The sequence below is a fragment of the Podarcis bocagei genome (assembly GCF_964188305.1).
Source record: "Podarcis bocagei genome assembly, chromosome: 16".
Taxonomy (NCBI): Eukaryota; Metazoa; Chordata; class Lepidosauria; order Squamata; family Lacertidae; genus Podarcis; species Podarcis bocagei.
In genome coordinates, this window is record NC_138142.1 from 36,610,355 (window position 1) to 36,623,442 (window position 13,088).

Sequence of the window (13,088 nt, forward strand, 5' to 3'; positions counted from 1 at the left end):
TAAAATTTTATTTCTATCCCACCCTCCCCAGTCGAAGCCGGGCTCAGAGCAGCTAACAACAACAAAAGTAACACAGTTTACATAAAATCACAATCCATCAGTTGAAATACATTCTAAAATCAATTCATTCTAAAATCAATTCAGAATCAAATTAATGGCAACCATTGGGCTAGAGTTCTATGAGGATTACCAAAGGAGGAGGTCAGACTGTGACTTGGCCATCCAAAATGGAAGCCACCCCGCCTCCTGTGGCAGGGAGTTCCGCCGTTGAACAGATAAGAGGACAGCCTTTTTTATCTGTTCTGAATCAGATGCCGCCGAGTTCTGGCGATAGGAGAGAGGGAGGGGGAATTCCCCTCTGCCGTGCGCCATTTTACAGCCTTGGGTCGTGTCCCCCGTCTCTCGTAATGCCAGAACCAGCGAAACAAACCGGCAGGGCAGCGAAATGGAAGTGTTTCAGGAGGGAAGGGTGTCAGCCGGGAGCCTCTGCCATGCCAACGGTGACAAAAACCATCGCCACCCCCAAAGGCCCACCCAAGGCGACTGACCGATTTGGTCCGCGTTAGGGGCAGTCCTCGATTCTGCCGTCCGCGCAGAATAGTGGTCTGTAGAAAACTTCCCTAAAAGAATGAAAACCGGCGACGTGTCCTGCGGGGGTGGAAGCACCCAGGCCAGAAATGGTCCCCCACCCACAGCACCCAAAGTCTCGAGACAGACATTGGAGAAGGCCTCTGGGAAGGGTGGGGTTCCTGCCCCCTTCTCTCTCTCTGATGATTTCTAATGCAAAAAGACTGGAGAGCTAAACCTAGGATAGGCAATTGCATGAACTTTTGTGACTTATCATTAGGTGTCGTTATTTTTATTAGCGGGGTGTGTGTGTGTGTGTGATCATGCATTTCTGTAATTGTTAAGTTTTCAAAATTGTTTTTAACGTTGTGCTTTAAATTGTCTTTAAAAACAATTTAAAACGTTTAAAAACGTGTTTTAAATTGTCTTAGGGACACGGGTGGCACTGTGGTCTAAACCACAGAGCCTAGGGCTTGCCGATCAGAAGTTCGGCGGTTCGAATCCCCGCGACGGAGTGAGCTCCCGTTGCTCGGTCCCAGCTCCTGCCAGCCTAGCAATTCGAAAGCACACCAGTGCAAGTAGATAAATAGGTACCGCTCTGGCGGGAAGGTAAACGGCGTTTGCATGCGCTGCTCTGGTTCGCCAGAAGCGGCTTAGTCATGTTGGCCACATGACCTGGAAAGCTGTACGCCGGCTCCCTCGGCCAGTAAAGCCAGATGAGTGCTGCAACCCCAGAGTCGTCCGCGACTGGACCTAACAGTCAGGGGTCCCTTTACCTTTACATTGTCTTAACCCGGTGAAGAGTGGGGTGTAAGTTATAACAACAAAATAATAATAATAATTCACAGCTACAGAGTATATATAGAGAGAGCGAGAGTGAAAAAGGTTTGTGTGTGGGTGTTCATATGTGTGCATATGTGTTTGTGTATTTGCGTGTCTATCTGGGTCTCTGAGGTCGAAAGGGGAAGGAGGAAGCGGAAGAAGGGGGTGTCAGCAGTCACGTTTCTGCTGATATGGTGGAACCCGTAGGGCGGGGGCTCTTTCGGGAGGAAACGGGTGCTGGGGCCCACGGAAGCAAAGAGGAGGAACTGGGTGCAACTCACAGCTCTTAAAAAATCCCAAGAGGGACTCTCCACGAACGCCACTTCCTGCAGGCGACCTTTGTGCTAATTCTTGGGGGGTGGGGTGGCGGTGTGACAACTCTGCACATGCTCAGAGAGGGCGTGGCGGTCTGGGACACAGGGCGGTGGTGGGAGGGGCCAGGGTCAAAAGTGGGCGGGACAACAGCAGGCTAGATTCTGCACTCAGACTTCTCTCCGTCCAGCATCCAGACAAGCAAGAACACAAGCATAAACACTGGCTATAACATGGTTGGAATGGTTGCCCATGGTAAGAATGCCCCCCCAACTTCCAGATGTAGGTGACAGTAAGGAAATCACGCCCTCGAACCTCCCTACAAGCAGAAAGCTAGTATAGCAGCCAGCCTTCCCCCCGATGTGCTAGCTTTCTGCTTGCAGGATAGAAAATAAAAAAACCAGTATCAGTAATTGTAGGAGCATTCAAAAGTGGTATCGCCCCCTCCCACCCACAGCCTGAAGTGGTACGGTCTCATTCCACCCCTTCCAGCTTCCATGACCTTGTTCTTAGGCATATTACAGACCCAAGATCTGTGTGCCGAGAGAGAGGAAAGAGGAAGGAAGGGAGAACTCAAGAGCTTCCTGCTGCAACTGCAGTTGCAAGGCGGCACTTCTCCGCCGCAACTTGGCTGCCGGGTCAAATGACGTCGGAGCGCCGCACTGTTCTGACGCCCTCCATCCAGAAATGCTAGCGTTCACGTGCGCGGGAATTCTTCGCCTCTAGTCCCATCGGAGTGATGGCTCCGACCTGGTGGAATGCTCTGTCCCATGAGATTTAACCTCCTTCTGCAGAGCCTGTAAGACAGAGCTATTCCACCTGGCTTTTAATCTGAATTTCGCCTGATTTTTTATTCCTCTTCCTTCCCTCCCTCTCCTCTTTTTATGAAGATTACGCACTCTGGGATCCCACAGCTACTTCTCCCCTGGTCTCCTCGCTGGCCCAAATAGGACTAATTTAGCCAGCTAGTCCTGGCGATGATCTAATGTTTATCGGATGGATTTTCCCCAAATTGATTTCAGAACTTTGAATTTATTGTTATTCACGCTTTAATACTGTATTTTGTGCTTTTTGTTGTATCACAATTAAGTGCTTTAAATTTGTTGTTAGCCGCCCTGAGCCTGGTTTTCTGAACTGGAAAGGGCGGAGTATAAATAAAATTTATTATTATTATCAACACACGTGGGAACCGTCCCTTTTGCGGGAACTCCATGTGCCTGAACTTGGTGCCTGTCAAAGATGCCGGTTTGCCACCTCAATGAGAAATACAGCCAAGGGTCAAAAGCCCAAATAAAGAGATGCTTTTGTTGTTGTTGTTGTTGCAGGGGTGTGTGTTGGTTTTTGCAACCCCCCCTTACCTTACTCCCCCTTACACATGGCAAAAAACACATTTTGAGATGGCATGCATATAAATGCATGGGTTGACAGCTTCCCTTCGCAGCTGCTCTCTCCTGTACAGAAATTTGGGGGGGGGGAGCGTGGGAAAGGTGGACCTAGATGAGCCCCCCACCCACAACTCCCCGCCTGGCTGATATCCAGCTGCTCAGGGGTTCAGCGTCCTTCCCAAATGCCCTCCAACGCAGGAGCTGGTCTCTCCTGCCTTCCCTCCAATGCTCAGCTGATTTATTTTTAGATTTGGCTGCACACACACACAAAAACACGCACGCACACACACACACACACGACTCCCACCTCTGTCACCACCTAGCTGTGCCCACTGAATGCGATGCCCTTGCGAGGCGGCCGGTGTGGGGCTAGGGAAGCATCTGCCGAGGTTGGGGGCAGTCGATTCTCCTTATTTTTCTTCTGGACGAGGCCTCGAAAGGACATACCTCCTCTGAATGCCATTAGATAGGCAGGCAGCCAATAAGTTGGATCCGGCCTACCAAGGGCTGCCCCACACTCGCTGCCCCCCAACGTACCTCTCCGCCTGTCAACTAGGATCGAGGGAAGACCGGACACACACACCGGTTTACGGCTCGGCAGCACGCGGCTAACGATCCCTCTGCCCTAAAACTGAAAGTTAAAAGCCGTTTCGCAACTCGGGTGAAAGGTCCCCTGTCCCGTTCCCCCCCCGGCACAGCTGTGGCGGCTTTCGCACACGCTACTCCCCCTGCGGAAGTGCCTTTTTTGTTTCTAAACCACATTTTGACCTGCGAGGAGGGGGCCCGCCAGGATTTGACGGCTGGGTCAAATCAGGGTGTGGGGTCAACTGTCCATTTGCTACCGCTGCCCCCTTCCAGAGAACTGCTTTCTCTCTGGTCCTCTTAAAAGGCGAAAAGGCCTGCCCGGACTGTACCACTTTGGGGGAGGAAGAGGAGCTGAACTGTTGAACAGACAGTGGAACGGACTGCCTCTCAAAGCCGTGGGCTCTCCTGCGCCGGAGATTTTAAAACAGATTATATAATTTCAATTAACAACAACAGAGGCAGGATCTGTCGGAGATTCTTCAGCTGGGATTCCTGCATTGCAACGGGCCCTTTGCGACTCTTCGGTTCTAGGAATCTATTAATGTTCCCACGCTGCAGGCATGCATATAGAGCGGGGAAAGCCCCTGCATGCAGAAAGCTAGCAGGTCAAGGAAAAGGCTTGGCAAGCACTGAACGCGGGAGGGAGGGAGCGCCCGGCAGGCCAGTTAATGGAAACAAGCAGCAGCTGCCCTGCAAAGCTGCTGTTTCTACTCTGCTTCTGACAACCGTCCCCCATCCATTACCCCCAAGGACAAAAAAAAAACCTACCCAGCGCAACAACAGGAAACAGCAGGAGACGGGTGTTCCTGGTTTGCTTTTTCCATTCACCAGATTGCTGTCGAAAGCACCACTTAAAGTCTTTGGCTGAGCTCCCTTCTCACGGGACCTCAGGAAAATGCATGAAACAGAGTCAGGCCAGTAGCCCACCTAGCTCAATATTGCATACACTGGCTGGCAGCGCCTTTCCAAGGCGGCGCTCTCTCCCAGCCCGGCCTGGAGATGTTGGAGCCTAAGACCTCCTGCACGCAGAACTTTCCACACTGAACTGCAGCCTCCGTCTCAAAAAAGCAACGCAAGGTTCTAGTCCTCATGAATCTGAGCAAAAGAATGTATAGGGAGCTGCCTTGCAGGAAGCCAGATGGTTGAGCCAGGTCACTCAGTACTGTATACACTGACTGGCAGTGGCTATTCTCCAGGATTTTGGGCAGGGGGAAATTTCTGCCTGGAGACACCGGGAATTGAAGCTTCTGGGAGACTTTCTGCCAGCAAAGCAGGGGCCCAACCACTGAGCTAAGGTGCCTTCCGCAAACAGCAGCGGCGCTGCCAGGTCCTCAAAAGCCTCAGGGTGCAAGCAAAAACATCCGTAATATTTCAATATGTGCATTCAAAAATATAGAGAAGGGAAAAATTATGCCAACTTTCAGAGCGAAAGTGATCCTGGAAGAGAGTAGGGGATGTCCCATAAGCACCCCCAGACTACAGGGTGAGGAAGCGTTCTTGGCCCGAGGGCCACAATCCTTTCTAAGCAACGTTCTGGAGGCCACACGCCACGGGTGGGCAGAGTAACAGCTCCATATTACAGGCTACATTCTAGGCAGGGGGCGGTGCTAATAGGCAGGGAGGCGGCGTGGCTTAGGGAGGGGTGCGGCCTGAGAAGGCTCCCGAGGTCCGGAGAGGGGATCCAGAGGGCCGCATCCAGCCTTCAACGGCCCCTCTCCCAGCTGTAACAACCCTCCTGAACAGGGAGCGAGCCGTCCGACGCAGAGAAGCACTCGCCCAGCAGGGATGTGGCTTCCGACAGGGGCGACTTGCTGCAGGATCCGGCCCTTCGAAGTCTCGGGACTGTAGGTGTGATAATCACACTGCTGAAAGCGGGGGGGGGGTGCGGGGGCAGCCAGCGGAGGAACACTCAGTGCCGCCTTCCAACTCAGGAAGGGAGCGAAGAATTTGCACTTCCCGTCTGCAGTGCCAGGATGAGGGCAGAGAAAGTGAGGGAGAAGGGAGGAAGCGAAAACTCCCAGAGCTCTGGGAAAGGGAAGTGTGACCGGAGAAGACCGGGGTGGGAGACACCCTCTTTGAGCAGAAGCCAGGGAGGGGGAAGAAACTGGGAAGTCCCGGTTCTGCTTCTTGCTGAGCAGAGTGCGAACGGAAGGCTCCCTCGCGCCCAGAGAGAAGGCAGGATCCTGCCAACTCAAAAGAGGCCTGAATCGTGCCTTGCAAAGTGCTGAAGGGAGCCCATCAACACAGCGTCCTGTCCTCACAGCAGACAATTGCCCCTCAGCACCCAGGATAGACTGACTCTGGACCTGGAGGTTCTACGTGAGAGTCCTATAGCTGGATCAGGCCAAGCAGCCAAGAACTCCACAAACAGGCAGTGTTCGAAATTAGCCAGGCGCTAGGCGCATTTTGGACGCGGGTGGCCCTATGGGTTAAACCACAGAGCTTAGGACTTGCCGATCAGAAGGTCGCCGGTTCGTTGCTCGGTCCCTGCTCCTGCCAACCCAGCAGTTCGAAAGCACGTCAAAGTGCAAGTAGATAAATAGGTACCACTCCAGCGGAAAGGTAAATGGCATTTCCATGCGCTGCTCTGGTTCACCAGAAGCGGCTTAGCCATTCTGGCCACATGACCCGGAAGCTGTACGCCGGCTTCCTCGGCCAATAAAGCGAGATGAGCGTCGCAACCCCAGAGTCGGCCACGACTGGACCTAATGGTCAGGGGTCCCTTTACCTTTAGGCGCATTTTGCACCTGGCTATTGTCCGCTTGTGACCAAGTTAAGATTCCTGGGGCTGACATCTCCCCCATCTGGAGGTGCAGCCCTGGGGATCACTGGATCTTGACTGTTTTCGCACACTAGCAACCCATCCTGTAGAATTCTATCCATTATATATTTTATCTGCACAATCGGAATGAATTTCGGGAACCAAAATGCTTCTTCTGTGCAGCCTGAGCAGGAGCAGTGAAAAGCCTTATAGCTAATTGTGGTCGCTTGTCTTCACCTCACTCCTCTGCCCTGTTCACGGTTGTGAAGAATATCCCTGCGTTATGAATGTCACCATTAAGAAAAAGAGGTCGCAATAGGCCCATATATATGTGGACTGTCCCTGGATCACATGACTTTCCTTTCTCAAAGCTCTTAACCTCACTCAAGGCGGTCATCTGAACTAGCCAGATGTTTCACTGATCATCAATCACAGCCAGTCCGTCATTTGACAAATAAGACTTTAGGGTTGTCTTACCCCAAAATGTTGCAACTAGGCATTCAGTTTGGGGAACTGCAACCTTGGTTTAAGGAGGAACAGTGGTACCTCGGGTTACATACGCTTCAGGTTACAGACTCCGCTAACCCAGAAATAGCACCTTGGGTTAAGAACTTGACTTCAGGATGAGAACAGAAATCGTGCTCCTGCGGCGTGGCAGTAGCAGGAGGCCCCATTAGCTAAAGTGGTGCTTCAGGTTAAGAACAGTTTCAGGTTAAGAACGGACCTCTGGAACGAATTAAGTTCTTAACCCGAGGTACCACTGTATTTGGCACCGAGCTTATATATCTGAGTTCTAACACGGCGGTTGAACCTCTTTCCTCTCAGCCGTTTGTTAGGCTGAGGCACCTGGGGAGAACCCAGAGGTTTGCAGAAGTACAAAAACCCCTTAGGAAACCACTAAGAACAACCGCCCCTGCCCTTCCTCAATCATCTTCCTCATCGTATCGTTATTAACGAAAGAAGAACATCAGAGTAACCCTTCAGGATCAGGCCCAAACCCCAGCTGGGTTAGGCATCGTGTTCTCACAGTGGCCAAACAGATCAGGTCAATGGCCTGGTCTAGTCCAGCACCGTCTTCTCACGTCCAAGTTGGTGGCCCTGCAGCAGTGAGTTCTGCAGTTTAACAACACGCTGCGCGAAGAAACCTCATCCTCTGTGAAAAGTGACCCACCTCCTTTGCTGAATTTATATTACGCCGTTCCATTTTTTTGGAATGGCTTTTATGCATTTTTTAAAATTGCATTTTATTATTATTTTTTTTAAAAAAAACTGTTTCAAAAGCTGCATTTTCTGTTTGCTGCATCCCGTCTCGGAAACTCCTAGCAAAGGCAAATAAATAAATGCATCTAAATGTATAGTGAATACTTATCTACTTTTTAAAAATTTCACTTATGATCTTTTTCTTTTACTTCTTTATTTTTTCTTTGTTCTTTTTTTCCTGATATCTTATCTTTCATTTCATTCCTTTATTGTGAATAGCATTTTATAGAGGTATAAATAACTGTAAATATGAAAAGAGACAAAGTATTCTCTAATTTGTTTCCTTGGTTATATGTATTTTCTTTTTCTTTTGTATTTTCTTTTGTTGTAAATATGTATGTTTTCTGTTGTACTTAATAAAATTTATAAAAATAAAAAAATAAAAAAAAATAAATGCATCTTATGGAATAAACGAAATAAAGAAATTGCAGGGAAGAAACTGACACACAGCTGGAGGACAACGACAATGGGCTCTCTGTGCAGCTGCAACCCCCCCCTCGCCCCCAATATTTTCCCTGAGACAACAGCTGTCTGGGGAGAAGCCACGGAACAGATCGGGCCAGATATTAATCTGGGTATTAGACGGCGAGATGCCACTGCTGGGGATAGGAGTTAAGTGATTTCAGTTTAGAGAACCGAGGCGACAGGACAGAAGCTTATAGAATTCTGCCTGGCGGAGGGGGAAAGCAGTTAGAGAAAAGTTTTCCTCCTTATCTCATGAGCCTTAGAATTTGGGGGGCACCTGTTGAAGCTGAAAAGGGAAGTTTCAGGACAAACAGAGGTAAGGACTTATTCGTGTAACTGCGGAACTCACATCTGCAGGAAGACGGCTCCCAACTTGGATGGCTTTCAGATGATGAGACAGATGGATGGAGGAGCAGGCTAGTAGCCATTATGAATCCCATAACCTCCCTGCTTCTAAATCCCAGTTGCTAGAAACCGCAGGAATGCTAGAAAAATGCAACCTGTGTTGCTGCTGCTGTAGTGCAACTCATGCAACACGTCGGCGATTAATATACACAGAACAATAATTATACATACTTTATCAACCTTCTGAGAAAAATACAAAACTTTAAACAAAGACACAAAGACTTGCGGACTACCCAGCCTAAAATGAACTTAATAATGTCTGGTTTGGATAGATTTTTCAAATGCTTAACTCAGTCTTTTGGATAAGTTCATGAAGATACCAACAAAAAGTAAGTTCAGTGATATTCACAATACCGAGAGATGCTAGTAGAGTTGTAGATAGAGACAGGGTGCTGGCGTTTTGCACCTGTTTTGCCCTGGCAGTCCAAGTAATCAAGAGACCACTGTTCACCCCCAATGGCTAAGCAAATCCGTCTCTTAAGCTTAAGCCAAGAAAGAGTATTCTCTGTAAGACTGAATATCAATATACGTATCAAGACTTTGAGATTAGACCACTGAAGAAGCCCGGAAAACTATCTTGGGAGTGTGCTACCTGCAAGGCCCAGTTAAAGGGCCCCATCCGGGGCGAACAGCGGCCTTTGGATTACTTGGACTGCCAGGGCGGAACAGGTGCAAAACGCTGAAACTTATCTAAAAGACGGAGTTAAGCATTTGAAAAAAAATATTGAAACCAGAAGTTCATTTTAGGCTGGGTAGTTCGCAAGTCTTTGTGGCTTTTATTAACGTTTTCCATTTTTCTCAGAAGGTTGATAAAGTATGCATAATTATTGTTCTGTGTATATTAATGGCCAAGTTTCCCATTGAGCTAGTTGAGCTCAATGGCTAGTTTCCCATTGAGGCATTGAGTTGACCCCTGTGAGAACAAGACGCTGGACTGGATGGGCCTTAGGCCTGATCCTGCCGCCGGCCTCTGCTTCTTCTATTCTGATGCTGAGAGCTGGGAAGAGGTCTCGGCACCCCCTCCATCAGAAGCGGAGTGCAGAGGATACAGCTCAGCTCTGGGCAAGACGGGAAAGGGGAGTGAGACATATATAAATTCAATACATAACAATAAAACAAATCTGCGGCAGCTGTTGAGAGAAGCCAGGTGTTGCCCCGAGTATCGGGAAGTGAGAACCGCAGAGGAGGAAACCAGAAATGTTCTAAAAAGCACCAAAATATTATAATAGGCGGGGGAATAAGCGTCCAAAAACGAAAGTGCGGAACCTAATTCGCACTCCGGAAACAGAGGACACGCACCCCTCAGCCCACAGACACCTGCCAGATTTGGAACAACACGTCTCTGAGGTGGAGCAAGAGGGATGGGGGGCTGTGAAACTCCTAACTGGGGCTGGGGGGGGCAGAGGAGACGCTCTGTGGGGTGTGTGAAAGCAGAGAAGGAGGGGAGGGAAGGCCAGTCAAAATATTGCGAGGGGAAAATCTGAATGAATTTGATGCTGGTTTTCGAAAAGCAGAAAAAATTAATTGGCAGAAAAGAAGAAATAAATATTGTGAGGGGCTCCAGGAAAAGTGTGGGGGGTGCGAGGCAGTTTGTGGGTGTTGCAGAGTGGGAGTGGGGGTAAAATAAATGTGGAATTTCCCCTCTCTTGGGTGGCGTGTGGGTTAAACCACAGAGCCTAGGACTTGCCAATCAGAAGGTCGGCGGTTCGAATCCCCGCGACGGGGTGAGCTCCCGTTGCTCGGTCCCTGCTCCTGCCAACCTAGCAGTTTGAAAGCACGTCAAAGTGCAAGTAGATAAATAGGTACCACTCTGGCGGGAAGGTAAATGGCGTTTTCATGCGCTGCTCTGGTTCACCAGAAGCGGCTTTGTCATGCTGGCCACATGACCCGGAAGCTGTACGCCGGCTCCCTCGGCCAATAAAGCGAGATGAGCGCCGCAACCCCAAAGTCGGCCACGACTGGACCTAATGGTCAGGGGTCCCTTTACCTTCAAAAAATATAAGCCTTCTAGTTCAGGATATCATGGGGAGGAGGTATAAAGGAACGCGAGCCAGAACTGAGATTACAATCATGTGCGAGTGAGAGGGAGAGATTTGGGGATGGACTTGGAAATACTGGGAATTGCGGCCTCTAACTGGTTTTGACAGCGGGTGGGCGGGTGGAAAGCCAGTAGCCATTGCAGTCCCCCCCCAAACAAACAGACAAACAAAACAACAGTTCAAGGTCTCCATTGCTGTCGCCTCCCCTGTCTACTGTGTCAGAGAGGAGGAAAGCAGACTAGGAACTGGGAGGGGGGGGATAGAGGGCTGAAAGTGCATTTTTTCCCGGGGGGGGGGGAGATAAATAAGACTCAAAGGGGGTCAAAATACAACAGGAGGATCAATCCCAGGAAGACGCACTCAGAACCGGCAGAGGATCCAGTTCCTAGCAGAATTGGCCCCTGTCTGGAGAAGAAGTGATGCAATCACTGGCTGGGACTGCCAATTTATTCTTATTTATGGTGGGGTGGGGGAGGAGAAGAGGGGGGTGGGGAAGGGGGAGGAGGAGGAAAGTGTGCCCGCAGAAAAAAGGGGGTGTTAAAAATTAAAGGAGAAAGAGAGAGAAGCAGAGTTGGGTTGGGAGTCTTGTTGTTTTGAAGGAGGGGAAGGCAAATTCCTCTCTGCAAAAAAAAAACAGACCTCAAGGGGAGCGCAGGGGCTGGATTGGGGGGAGAGGTGGGGGTGGGGGGGTCTCTGTCAGAAGTTGGGATGGGGGGAGGGCCGGGATGAGAAAGATGGGCTTGGAAAGGGGAGGGAGAGAAAATGAAGGGGTCGCTGCTAAGGGAGGGAGAGAGAGGGAGGGGAAGGAAGGAGGCGAAAGGCGAGGCGCGTTGCATCGCATCGCCTTGCATTGCCTTGCATCCAGTGCACGCGTCTCCTTACCTGGGCAAACTCCGGCGGTGGCTGCGCTGCCGCTCCTGCTACCCTCCAGCCCACGCCATAGCCTGAGCCCGGCCTGCCTGCGCTCAGCTGCTCAGCCCGCTCCTCCTCCCCCCGCCTCCGCAGAGGCGGAAAGTGCGCCACCTGCCGCAGAGGAGGACCCTGGAGAGAACTCAGCTCTCTCCCCCCCCCCGCCGCCGCCGCACTTGATGCATGGGATTCAGGAGGGGAGGGGCGGGGGGCGGCCGGGCGGGAGAGACCTGTGACGCCCTCCATAGAAGCGTAGGATCTCAGAGTGGCGGGGGAGGGGGGGGAGAGAGAGGGACACCCCAGGGTCATCCAGACAAACCCCCTGCAACGCAGGAGTCTTAGCTATAAGCATCCATCGCAGACGCGCCCCCCCCCCCGCACCTCTGCTTAGAAACCTCCAAGGAAGGAGTGAGCCCAGCACCTCGCGAGGGAGACCTTTCCACTTTGGAACAGTTCTTGCTGTCAGAAAGTTTTTCCTGATGTTCAGTCGGAATCTCCTTCCTTGCAACATGGAAGTCCTGGGTTCGAGTGCTGCCCTCCAGATCAGGAGGAGACAAGCTTGCTCCCTCTTCCGTGGGGCAGCCAGTGCCGGATTTACGTATAAGCTAAACAAGCTATAGCTTAGGAAACCCACTGTCTTGCGCCGCCGCAAATAAAATAAAATAAAATGAAATAAATAAATAAAAACAAACAAACCTGGATGTACATTTCCAAAATATAAGATAAAAAAACAAATAAAATAAAACCTACATACAGCCACAGTGTTTTGTGTTGTGTAGGTCCATAAATTACAATATAGCATATATTCAACACAAAAAAGCAACAATTTGTTGTTGACAAAGGACAGCTGGACATATAAAGGGTCCCATTACCTTCAGTAGCCGAGGGCCTCATCTAACCTAAATCCGGCCCTGGCACAGCCTTTCAGATATTTGAAGATGGCTATCATATCTCCTCTCAGTTTCCTCTTTTCCAGGCTTAACATACCCAGCTCCCGCAACTGTTTCTCATAAGCAGGCATCCCCAAACTTTGTCCTCCAGAAGTTTTGGGACTACAACGCCCATCATCCCTAGCTAACAGGACCAGTGGTCAGGGATGATGGGAGCTCACCCCGTTGCGGGGATTCGAACTGTTGACCTTCCGATCGGTAAGCCCTTGGCTCTGTGGTATAGACCACAGCGCCACCTGTGTCCAGTTTGGGACTTACCCTCCTGTTATAAGAATTTTAAGGTCTCAAATATAGAATAAATATTCATAAATGCGCACATATCTAAATATATAAACCATGTGTCTGAAATAGTCCAGGAGAACAACCCTGAAGTCATTTTGACTCTCCCAATGATCTCAAATATTCCTCTGCAGTAAGGGAGGCAAATGGGGAAAGCCTTCCCATTGTCTTTTCACTTACAAATCCTGTCTTAAGGGCGTATTTGTGTATGAATAGGGTGAGCCTGTGACCTGGATTCAGGAACTAAAGAATTAATCATCACAAAAGAATGACCAAGCTGCCCAGGTAATGCAATCAGACAGGATTTCTGCTGTACACTATCTCCTGTGATGTAAGTATGCTGATTTTG

The 13,088-nt window shown here is 50.0% G+C and overlaps 1 protein-coding gene across 3 annotated transcripts in view; it reads right to left on the minus strand.

Moving 5' to 3' along the window:
- DENND4B (DENN domain containing 4B) overlaps positions 1 to 11,594 on the minus strand; it is a 56,420-nt gene extending 44,826 nt beyond the window's left edge. For 2 of the 3 annotated variants that reach the window (XM_081173456.1, XM_081173454.1), the window contains exon 1: positions 11,484 to 11,594. The gene's annotated coding sequence lies outside the window, so the exon portion shown is untranslated. Of the gene's footprint in view, positions 1 to 3,623; positions 3,712 to 11,483 lie in introns of those variants that run through there. The other variant, XM_081173455.1, reaches the window with a different exon arrangement.
- Positions 11,595 to 13,088: the final 1,494 nt, after the last annotated feature.